The 11,228-nt window shown below is 44.5% G+C and overlaps 1 long non-coding RNA gene across 19 annotated transcripts in view; it reads left to right on the forward strand.

The window, feature by feature from the left end:
- Positions 1-7,270, forward strand: part of LOC119362014 — a 16,035-nt gene extending 8,765 nt beyond the window's left edge. For 3 of the 19 annotated variants that reach the window (XR_005173074.1, XR_005173082.1, XR_005173093.1), the window contains 9 exons: positions 1,720-1,752; positions 1,882-1,980; positions 3,656-3,677; positions 3,763-3,840; positions 3,913-4,493; positions 4,623-4,760; positions 4,857-5,088; positions 5,671-5,932; positions 6,592-7,266. This is a non-coding gene — a long non-coding RNA (uncharacterized LOC119362014). Of the gene's footprint in view, positions 1-1,719; positions 1,753-1,881; positions 1,981-3,655; positions 3,678-3,762; positions 3,841-3,912; positions 4,494-4,619; positions 4,761-4,856; positions 5,089-5,211; positions 5,358-5,670; positions 5,943-6,588 lie in introns of those variants that run through there. The other 16 variants (XR_005173087.1, XR_005173090.1, XR_005173075.1 and 13 more) reach the window with 15 other exon arrangements.
- The last annotated feature ends 3,958 nt before the right edge of the window (positions 7,271-11,228 follow it).

The following is an 11,228-nucleotide window of genomic DNA, read 5'->3' on the forward strand; positions in this document are numbered from 1 at the left end:
AGCAGCCGCCCGCGTGGCGGTAGGCGGCGGCGGGGTTTCCCCGCGCACCCGCCTCGACGTTGGAGGCGCCCCCACCCCGCATCAGACGCTGCCGCCCACCTCCCCAGCTCCTGGTGGCCAACGACGCAGACCCTCTGTGGCGGTCGTCGGTCGCCGGAGCTGTCGCTAGCCCTTCTCCCGATCCGATGTTGGGGTCTCCTGGGAACGTCCGACTGCCAGATCAGGCCGGCGCGACCCTGGATCGGGGCCGGCTCCTCCCTGGCGGCTGGTGGGCCGGGGATCGCCGGATTCGCCCGGATATGGCCGGCGTGGCCCTTCCTCGTCGCCCGGCTTGGGTGCTCGTGGTGTGGTCTTCCTGGTGGCGGCGGTGTGGGTCGTTCTCCGTGTTTTGACGGGATGTGTGCGGTGGGTGGATGCCGGGGCGGCGGCCTCGGGCGGTGTGGACGGCATGGCCTCTCGACGGGCGACCGCTGTGGGAGCTGGTGGTCCGCGACTTCGGCTGTGCGGGCGGCGAGGTCTCGGTGGACGTCTACTACAGTGGGTCGGGGTGCCCCGTCACCCGGCGTGCCTGCTTCAATGAAGTCCAACGCCTTCTCCAGCTGCGTGCGCTCCCCTGGCCAGGTCTTTGGCCGGGTGGATGGGACGGGGGCGGGATCGGGGGAAACCCTTGGCCGTCGGCGGAGGCCACGACAATGGCGGCGCCTTGTGGGCGTCGGTTCCCTTCTTGGAGGCCTTGTCGAGGTCCTATCCCGTTTCTCACTGTGCTCTTCATTTGGGCGAAAGCTCTAGTTCCCCTTGCGGGCGACGGCGTCATACCTTCGTCGCGCTCCTTCTTGAAGGCGTCGCCTGGGGTTCCCGGAAGCACGGTGGGCGCTTTGTGGTGCGTGTGAGGTGTTTGGCGGCGGCAATGTGTGCGGCATTTTATCTATTCTACCGCTGATCTTCATCTTGTGGTAGCGCTCCATCTGCTTGGCGATGTTCTAGCGTAGGAGGTGGTCGTCATTTGGCGTCATGGTGGCGTTGATGGCGGAGGAGCCTGCCGAGGTTGGCACCTCAATCTGCTTGGAGATGGACCAGTGGAAGATGGTGGAGACGACACCTGTGAGTGCGTCAGACCGGTTTATGCCCGAGACCCGGTATGTGGCTAGGCCAGGGATTCCGGCTTTTGATGTTAGGTTTAGGTGAGTGGTCTGGGTAGTGGCCCAGCTAGCACCCCTTCATCATATGGATAGGAGTAGCGGCATATGTTGCCTAGATGGTGGATTCAGGCTTATTGTTGTAACACTTTGTAAGGTCCTCGAGAATAATCAATAAAGTGGCCGTATGCATCTCCCAGATGCAGAGGCCGGGGGTCATCCTCCTTCTCTAAAAAAACTCCCCTATTTAAATCTTTCCATATTTCCTTTGCAGGATAAGAACGTAATGGTATATTTCTTGCTCTGAAATTCTAACCACACAAATATTTAGTTGATTTTATATTCCTTTTATGTTTATTCAAATAGTATCTGAAGTATATGCTAATCTTCCTCAAAACATTATAGTTCTTTAAAGTAACAATTCAAGAAACAAGTTCTCCTATGGCAGCACACACATGCACCTTTTTATGTACTATGCATTTGCCATATGATTTCTTCCTATGTGGTACATACTGTTAAATATTAGGAATGTGATGCTTATTTGCTCATTTTTTAATTTTATTTTATTTAACTTCTCTTACAGCAATCAAATCGTATTGAGAACATCACACAACAGGTAAACATTCTTGTATACTGATATTGAAAAATTACATCTTTGTTTGATTCAGATAGTTTTTAGCAAGATGATGGATATACCATGATGTTATTTCTGATTAATAATTTTTTGGCAAAATTTTATGATAAGCCTTTCTCAAGGACATTAAGAAAATAGTGGCACTTCAGGTTTTGAAGATGTAAAAAAATTCCTTGTAAAGGTATTGGCTTCTCTTTTCCTAAATAAAAGGTATTTGCTTCTCTTTGACTACGTACATTGCTTACTTATACATGCATGACAGATGTGTTGTAAATGTTGATGGGATTTCATGTACATATACAATTTTAAATGTCATACACATGGCTTTTGGTCGTGTTCTTCTGATCTATACAATTTTAAATGTCATACACATGGCTTTTGGTCGCGTTCTTATGATCTAACGACTTTGCTTCTAATTCATTCATGCTTTAGGAATGTATGCAGTTTTGTGAGTGATTGTGAATGAACCCCTGATCTTTGTGGCTTTGTGTTAAAACTGTTCAATATAATTTTTGTATTGTTATATCAAGTAGGTTTTTAGTAGAGTCAATGGTAGATAGATCTGCTTAACAAACATTATTTCCTCAAAATTACCATTTATCTTCATATTAAAAAGTGATGTGTGTGTCTAAGATGTCATTTTATTTTAGATGTTGAGCTGATAAAAAAGCTTCCCAGCATGCGATAATTTGGGATGAACCCAAATCTTTATTTTTCCTAATACGAATTATCCTCCTTTATAGAAAATCCTTTTTGAGTAAACTTATCTTTATAGTAGACATATATATATATCAACAATTAATCAAGTCTCGTCATATTGCATGTGTATTGTGTGGAATGTGCGTCCCAATCTTGATGGAAGCTACGAATAGATCATCTTGAAAACTGATTGCATAAAGTATGAGATGCTGCTCTGAATTCTCATTTCTCATCAGAAACTTAATATCCCCTTGATCCTAAACCTGGGCATGCCTCAGGCTGGGTCGGATTTCGGGTCGGGACTGTCAAAGCCGGACTTGCAAAGTCCAGGCCTGAGCCCGGCCCGACCCAACCGAAAGAACGTATATGTAGGACCAAGCCCGGCCCGATAAAAAGATCAATTTCAGGCAGCGCCAGGTCGAGCCGCTGTGTAAACTGCCTAATTCCCCAAGCCCAAGCCCTGCCCGGTATACACAATGGGTCTAATTTTCAGGCCCGAGCTTGGCCCGACCACAAAGCCTGACCCGCCCCAGCCCAGGTTTTTTGGGTTGGGTTCGGGCCGGGCTGCTGATACCCAGGTCTATCCTATCCATATTACTTTTCCATTCATGTATCTAAATTCATTTTAGTGCTCGAATGCATCCATTTGAGTGACAAGTAATACATCCATTTAAGCAACAAGTAATATGGATCGGAGGGAGTCCATTTTCATAGTCCTTATTCAGAACATATACATGCCAATATTAATAATCTAAGGGGATGTACAACCGGAGAAGATTACAATTGTTGATTAAGAAACTTAGTAGTGTCGTGCAAGTTGGAGGTAGGGGAAAACGAGATAAAAAGCATGGTGGGAGGAAGGAAGTTGAGTGACGCGTGGTGGCTAGGACGAGGGAGTGGGGTGGAAAGACGATGAGGAGACACATTTACCTATCACATCATGACCATGAGATATCATCACACGCGAATAGCCTTTGACTCCATATCACATGAAATTCCTATGTATATATATTTTGTTACTCCGTGGCAATGCACGGACTCCAATTAACTGTTTATTCATTGTCGCGCATCTCCTTCAACCACGATGGTACTTCTCCCCCCGTCGTTGTCGTTGGTTCGCCTCACCGTCCTCACCCCGTCGGCTGCAACCACTCCTATCATCCACGACGCTCCTCGTGATATGTAGGACTACAAGCATGGGACGCTCGGTAGAGTTTTTCTGATGTCCTCAGGATTCTCATGCTGCAAATTTAGTAACGGGGCAAATTTTTGGGTGTTCTGATGTGTTTGCAGATTGATGAGAATTTGGCGAGGGAGATCATAAACCACCGCTCGCTGCAGCACATCAATTGTTGAATTCGCTTGAAGGAGGTGTGTTTGCTCTCTATTCCCTTGAGTCAATCACCATGATTTTACATCGAGATGATGTTTCTTCTTCAACAGGGGATGATGAACATGGGAACAAGGAGGAACTTTACCCACCTGTTATAGACTAAGCACTAAAAGCATGCTTGCATTCACTTTAGCTTGTTCATTCTGTTATAGGGCAGTGTTTTCGTTATGTGTATGATGCTTGCAGTTTATTGAAAGATCTGTTCCAAGGATAAATTCTGATCTTTTGAAACTATGTTTTTTTAGTGATAACCTTTATAAGTTGGACTGTTTATGGGCGCTGGAAGTTTTGTAATAACCGTTGTTGTACATACGTTATCATCATAAGAGAGATAATATATTTTTTTGATCCTCACAATTTTTTGCAGATAGAGCTCATTTGGCTGAATTTGCTACTGATTTGCCACATTTTGAGGGCCTACAATTGAAGAATACAACACTTTTTGGAAAGGATACTAGAGTAATAATAACTACTACAAGAGTGATGTATTTTCCTTTTATTGGAGATTTTCTGCATCATTTATGGACGGCAACATTTGAGACAGCAATTTGATGTGCTAACCATCAACTGCAACTTCGATATGTCTGGTCTCTAAAAGTTACTATTGACCATCATTGGTGCATCCTATAAGGTATAGTCAATACTATGAGTAACTTACCAGACATTGAATGTAGAATTTGCTACACAACTCTTGCGAAATCTAACCATGTTATTCATTTATGATACCTATACGTATGTGGTACACAATCTGAAATAGTAGCAGGGGAAAATAAAGCATTACATCCAGTACATTGAATCATCAGACTGGTTAGGTTTAGTGGGTTTCTTGAGTATAGTGGTGATTAGTTGATCAATGTGGAGTACGTTTCCAATGGAAATCTTCAAGAACACCTTGAAGGTAAGCATCATATGATCCTTCATGTCCCTCCTATCTATGTATGATAGATGCAACCGTCTTTGCAAATTCAATGTTACTGAGTTCAGACGTATGCAGGTCTGAATGCAATTTTTCTTGAGTTCTCTGTGAGATTAAAAAATGCAACTGATGTGGCCCATGCATTTGAGATTAAAAACATGGAGAAGAATCATAAAAGATCTCGCTGAAAATGCCCCCGGTCCGCACTTCGTGTGGACAGGCCAGCGCCCTTTACCTTCGAAGTCTCGAAAAATGGTCTGGGTGATGCGCGTGCCTCAATGCTTGACGCCATGTTCTGTAAGAGGCCAAGGTACTATATTTTGTCCCAGATGCATAACCTGCATTGATTTTTTGTAATCTGTCCTTTTAGAGGCAACAATGAAAATGATTTTTGTGCATGAAGCAACAAACCAATTCAGTCTTTTTTATGCAGAGATCAAATTGATTTTTGTGCATAAAATTCTTCTTTGTGATATAAGGTCTAATCAGTTTCTGGGCGATGCTTGAGGTACCAGAAAAGAATATGGGCATTAATTCGACAGGGTTTTGCATTATGTTTCATGCCTAGACATATGTGTGCATAGACTCGATTCTGGTAGGTCCTGAATTACGTGCAACTTTATGTTATGGGTTATTTGAGTCAAGATCGATGATTTGAACCTGTATCATTCCAAGCAGGTTAGCTCACTGAAATCTGAAATCCAAATATGAGCTCAGTGAATATTGATTGCCTCTAAAAGAAATGCTTAGGTTTTGATGTTTTTGTTTTGGGTTGATTACTTCAAATTTAACTTTTCAGGAATTTTTGTAGGGACGGTGTGTGTGGCACTTAATATTTGTCTTTGTGTCTTGTTTGTGCACTGCATAATCATATTGTACACACATAATGAAGGAAAGAACACATGCTGAAGTGGAAAGGAAGGAAAAAACCGCAACAGCGATGTCAGGTGCTTCGTTGCTTCGCTCGCGCCGCTAGGAGAATCTACAGGGGGGAGTACATGTGTGGCATTGAAAATAACAGAGGCTGGGAGTAGGAAGCGCAGGGGGTTGCTGGGGAACAGGAGGGCCAACTTCCGGAGGAAACATTATGGTGATGCGAGCCCTCTCGCCGGCATCCTTGATGTTGCTGGATTACCCGCATCGCTAGAAAGAAGGTACAGACAGGTGACAAGTTTTACTAATCTTTCTACCAGTTTGTCTGCTCCTTACATATTTCATACATGTTGATCGATCCTGGAACCACAATATCAAGTTGCATTGTGTTTCTCTCCGCATTTCGGATTGATGCACTTGAACCTACGGGGTTGCGGTGTCTCAGTTGCTTGTAGCGGCGCCGCCTTATGCATTGGCTGAATTGTTAGTTGTGCTTCTCACAAATTGTTAGAACAACTGCGTGTGTTCGTGTCGGTGACTGCGGTGTCTCAGTTGACAACCGTGGTTTACAGGAGATAGATGTGGCCTCTTTGTTTTCTTCTTTCAGGGCAGCTGCTGCAAAGTAAACTATAGGCTCAAGTATATATGCTTGTTTCTTTGTCCGCCACTTAGATTGTAATTATTTTAACAGGGGTAATATGATAGTATGTGTTCACTGGCCATCACTTTAGTGCCTGATTTAGTAACATCATGACTTCTTTTCATATATGATTGCTACTTGAATATCTGGTCGCCTGGACAATAGTGCACACCATTGTACTAGAGTAACTTCCTTGGACTGTACAACGTACATCATGAAAAATACTATTAGACCTCATATTTATTTGATCAAATGAACTCAATCTTCTAAGCCTTGATCATGTTTGTGTCCTTGTAGCAGAAGAAGAAAGATGCCTCGCAAGTACAGTTGGAGCAAGAAAAACTACTGGAGTTCCTTTTTGAGATGAAATCTACTCGAGTTGTGTCAGCATAGCGAGATAGTTTTTTTTCCCTATATTGGTAGGGAAAAATATACCACATTGTTTTTTGTGCAAAGTGAGGGCGGCTAGGAGGCACGACGGTCAGGGAGGAAAGAAGCGGAAGAGACAATCAGTATTTGTCAGAGATACGGAAAACGGCCAAGTTGGGTTCGCTCTTCTTCTCCCCTTGCTCCCGTGCAGCTTTGTGGGCTGCACTAGGGTGCCAAAAAATCTGTCGGCTTAGGCCCCCTCTCCTACTCCCCTTTCCCTCACCGCCGTCGGAGTGCGAAGCTGGGCAGAGCCCGGGCGGTGTGGGCGGTGGTGGGGATGTATTACGGTGTGGTTGCGGCGGATTTGGCAATTTCGGATCTTGGCAGGGGGAGCGTCTTGGCTATGTGAGCTCCGGCGTCGACGTGGGTCGGCAGCGGTGTGAGGACGCGCGTATGCTCGAGGAGATGCAACAAAGGTGTTGTGGCACGAAGGTGTTGCGTCTGTTTTGTTGGGTGGCCAGCGGCTCCTGGGCTGTGCCGGTGGTCCAGTGTGGCGGTTGTGCTTAATTTGGCCTCGTCTGTGCGGTGATGGCTCTTCATCTTTGTTAGCTTCATTGCCAACTAGGCGAGTGCGTGGTCTTGGGGCCGATGTGGAAGTCAGAGCGGCACCTCCCGAACTCGCTTGCGCGTGGTGTTAAGTTTGGTCGCTTGGGCGGCAATGTCGTCGACCAGTCCGATTCGCGGCCTCGGGGTCGGTGTGGAAGTCGGAGCGGTGGCTCTGGAGATTTCATGTGTGAGGGTGTTGGCTTTGGACGATAGGGTGATAGAGCTTTCGACTAGGCTGGTCTGTGGCCACGGGGTCGGTGTGGACGTCGGAGCGGCGGCTTCCGAAATTGGTTGAGTGGTTGGGTGTCATCTCCTGTCACTTAGGTGGTCGTGTTTTCAGCTCGGTTGGTGCGCAACCTCGAGGTTGGCGTGTGCGCTTGTCGCAGTTGCAGTGGTGGTGTCTGCCAGATTTGCGTTGATCGGGTGCCTGGTCTGGCTAGATTTGGCCGTGCAGGACGCCGCCTGAGCAGGTGGTTGCAGTTGTCCCAGCACCTGTGCGGTCGGTGGCCGGCTTGGAGGCAACATCGGTGGTGGTGTTGCGATGGCTCTGTGAGGTGTGTGTTGCATGCGCATAGTGCCGACTGGGTTCTACTCCGGTGTCTCCAGCCCGAGGTGTGCAGTGGCAACAACAGGATGAAGGATGGCGGTGCAGCGACACTGCACCTGGAGGTCGGAGCGGGGCTTCCATCTTGTTAGGAGGATTCGTGGTGGTGTTGCCGGGCGCGGAGGTGGTGGTTGGTGGCGGTGCCTCGCCGTCTCGATCTCGAGTTGTTCAGGTGAAAACCCAAGCTTCAGTCTTCGATGAAGCGGGCGTCGAGGGTGTTCTCGTCACTCCTTCCTTGGGGCAACGTCTTGGAGGTCTGGTCTCTCATTGATTGGTGGTGGCTCTACGGCGTGGTTAGCTTCATCGTTGACTAGGTGAGTGTGCGGCTGCCCGATGTGGAAGTCGGAACGGGGCCTCCGGAACTCGCATGCGCGTGGTGTTAAGTTTGGTCGCTTGGGCAGCAATGTCGTTGACCATTCTGATTCACGTCCTCGAGGTTTGTGTGGAAGTTGGAGTGGCGGCTCCGGACATTTCATGTGCGAGGGTGTTGGCTTTGGTTGATAGGGTGATAGAGCTTTCGACTAGGCTGGTTTGCGGCCTCGGGGTCGGTGTGGACATCGGAGCGACATCTCGCAAAATTGGTTGGGTGGTTCGGTGTCATCTCTTGTCACTTAGGTGGCCATGTTTTCAGCTCGGTTGGCGTGTGTGCGTGTGTGCTCGGGCAGTTCTCTTCTTAATGAAAGGCAGAGCTTCTGTCGTGTTGCTCAAAAAAAACAGTATTCATCACTATAGGAATGAAAACTACATGTCACTATGTTTAACTAACATTTTTTATTAATATAATTGTTTAATCAACATGTTAATATATTTTTATTCCATGGCAACCCACGAAAATTAGTCGCTGGTTATAAATCTAAATATGTCTATTTTATGTGATGTAAACTACAAATTATTTGACTAATTATATGCAAGGCATGCATTTTTACAGTTGAATTACGCCTTGTAGTTTTGAATGGAAGCATTATATGGTTTTCACTGCTTGTTTGTGGTTAGGGATGGCAATGGGTACCCATTACCCGCATACCCTACGGGTAAAAACCCTATTAGGGTAAGGGTATGGGATAAAAATTTACCCATGGGTACTTAAATGGGAAAATATCATACCCATCGGGTAGAATGGGTACGAGTATGGGATCTTATAACCCATGCCCGCGTACCCATGTACCCATCTAAAATGTTGACAAGTGGGTTTCCGTTAATATCCTAATGTATTAATTTTCCCCTCCTAATCACGCTAGGTAAAAACTCTAATGTGTAGTCAAATTATCTCTATAATTTATCATGATTTTGTGAACATAAAGTGTATGCCTATGTGTTGTTATTTATGATTATGTGTTGTTTTTAACATTTTTGTGTGTCACTTTATAGGAAAGTATTTTTGTTTATGAGATTGTGTTGTTGTTACAATACGTTATTGTACATTGTTGTTTAAACTTTGTTGCTATTAATAATTTATGACTATATATTGCTTTTTACAACTATTTTCTACTCAATTGATGTGTTGTAAATGCGGGTATTTTTACCCGCGGGTACCCATATACCCTGTCGGGTGACGGGTATGGGAAAAATTGTACCCTTAACGGGCATGGGTATGGGTGATGGGTATGTTCAGGGTGGATGGGTAAGGGTATGGGGTAGCTCCACCCGTACCCATACCCTGCGGGTGCCATCCCTATTTGTGGTTAGAGAAATGTTATATTTGTCGTAGTCAAACAACACAAATTTTGACATTGCACTATGTGCATCTTTCAATATTTGTAATACACGCCATCTCTCAAGAATGGTGAGAAACAGTTAATTTGAAACCTAGACATACAATATGTCATTTCTCGTATTACACGAGGATCATTTGAGGTATTAACTCATGTTTAAGAAAGAGGGTCCACAATGGTACGACTTTTGAACTGTAAATAATGCTAGAGCCAGGGTGAATGAAGAGAATGACTACTTAGCTGAACAATAAAATATGAATAGAGCGAAAGCTCAACTGACTACTCAGTACCAAAAAAATCAAAAGAATCTTTCAATTTGTTAAGAAGTTATAATATGTGGAAGTATAAGATTTTGAAATAGTGACCAGGCACGGTGGCAAGAATGAAGATGGAGGGCACAGTTGGGGGGGGGGGGGATGTGAAAAGATGTCTTCATATTCGTCACACATTTTAAAGATCACTTTGTTATTGTATTATTCCGTGGCAATACATTGGCAGAGAGAAGTTGTGGTGGAGAGAGATTGTGATGGTGTGGGGTGGGTAACCTGGGGAATGAGATGTCACTATGAGTGATGTGCTTTGGAGTGTGTTCTGGGGTGAGAGAGTGAATCACTTCTTTTTAGCTAGAGGATACCTCGCATAGTGCTGCAGGAACCAGTTGATGAAACTTTAAATTTGTGGTGGTTCTTTCTTTGTGCATGGTTGCATGTTATGTGGGACTTATTCCATTCATAATTCTATGCTGAGGTGGCATGCTTACATGGTGAGATAAATAATTTGTAATAGATTTTTGGTTGGATCATCGCTTTATATGTATACATCGTCAATTTTCCCTTTTGTTACCAATTTACATTGCAAGTGAAGTGGACTTCAACTATTATACAGTTGTTTCTGTGTTATATTGTCTCTACGCGTAAAAATATATCAAAAGCCCGTGGTAACGCAAGGGCACTCTACTAGCATGCATATATTGTTTGTGCAGGATGGGTATGAGTTGAGGAAACACTTTTTATTATACTCCCTCCGTCCGGAAATACTTGTCCGAGGAATGGATGTATCTAGATGTATTTTAGTTCTAAATAGATCCATTTGTATCCATTTTTATGACAAGTATTCCCGGACAGAGGGAGTACTTGCTAAAACATCATGGTAATGAAGCTAAAGGCAACCTTCCTGATATTGTGCAAGAATTTCATAAGCGCATAAAGTAGATCTTCATTTTATAATAGATGTTTAGTTGGAACATCGCTCAATTTGTTACACGCATATGTCGTTACTTTTTCTTTTTATTATCAAATTACATTGCAAGTGAAGTGGCCTTCAATAATAATTAGTTATGATTGTGTTATATTGTCTATACGTGTGAAATTTAACATGCATTATCTTTGTATAACTCTTGCAAAATATTTCAAAAGCCCGTTGCAATGCACGGGCATTCTACTAGTATGTATTAATTACTAATTAAGGGCATTAGAGATGCAATCTTCCATACAATTTTACAGTAGTGAGAGACATTGCATAAACTTTTTCTTCAGGAGAAGGAAGATAAGAACCAAAGAGAAGACAATATCACCATGGTAAAGGAACTACCCCTGATCATGCATAAAGCACAGCACACCTTCGTCCCACTTCTATAATTTAATCTT

The sequence above is a fragment of the Triticum dicoccoides genome, chromosome 2B (assembly GCF_002162155.2).
Source record: "Triticum dicoccoides isolate Atlit2015 ecotype Zavitan chromosome 2B, WEW_v2.0, whole genome shotgun sequence".
Taxonomy (NCBI): Eukaryota; Viridiplantae; Streptophyta; class Magnoliopsida; order Poales; family Poaceae; genus Triticum; species Triticum dicoccoides.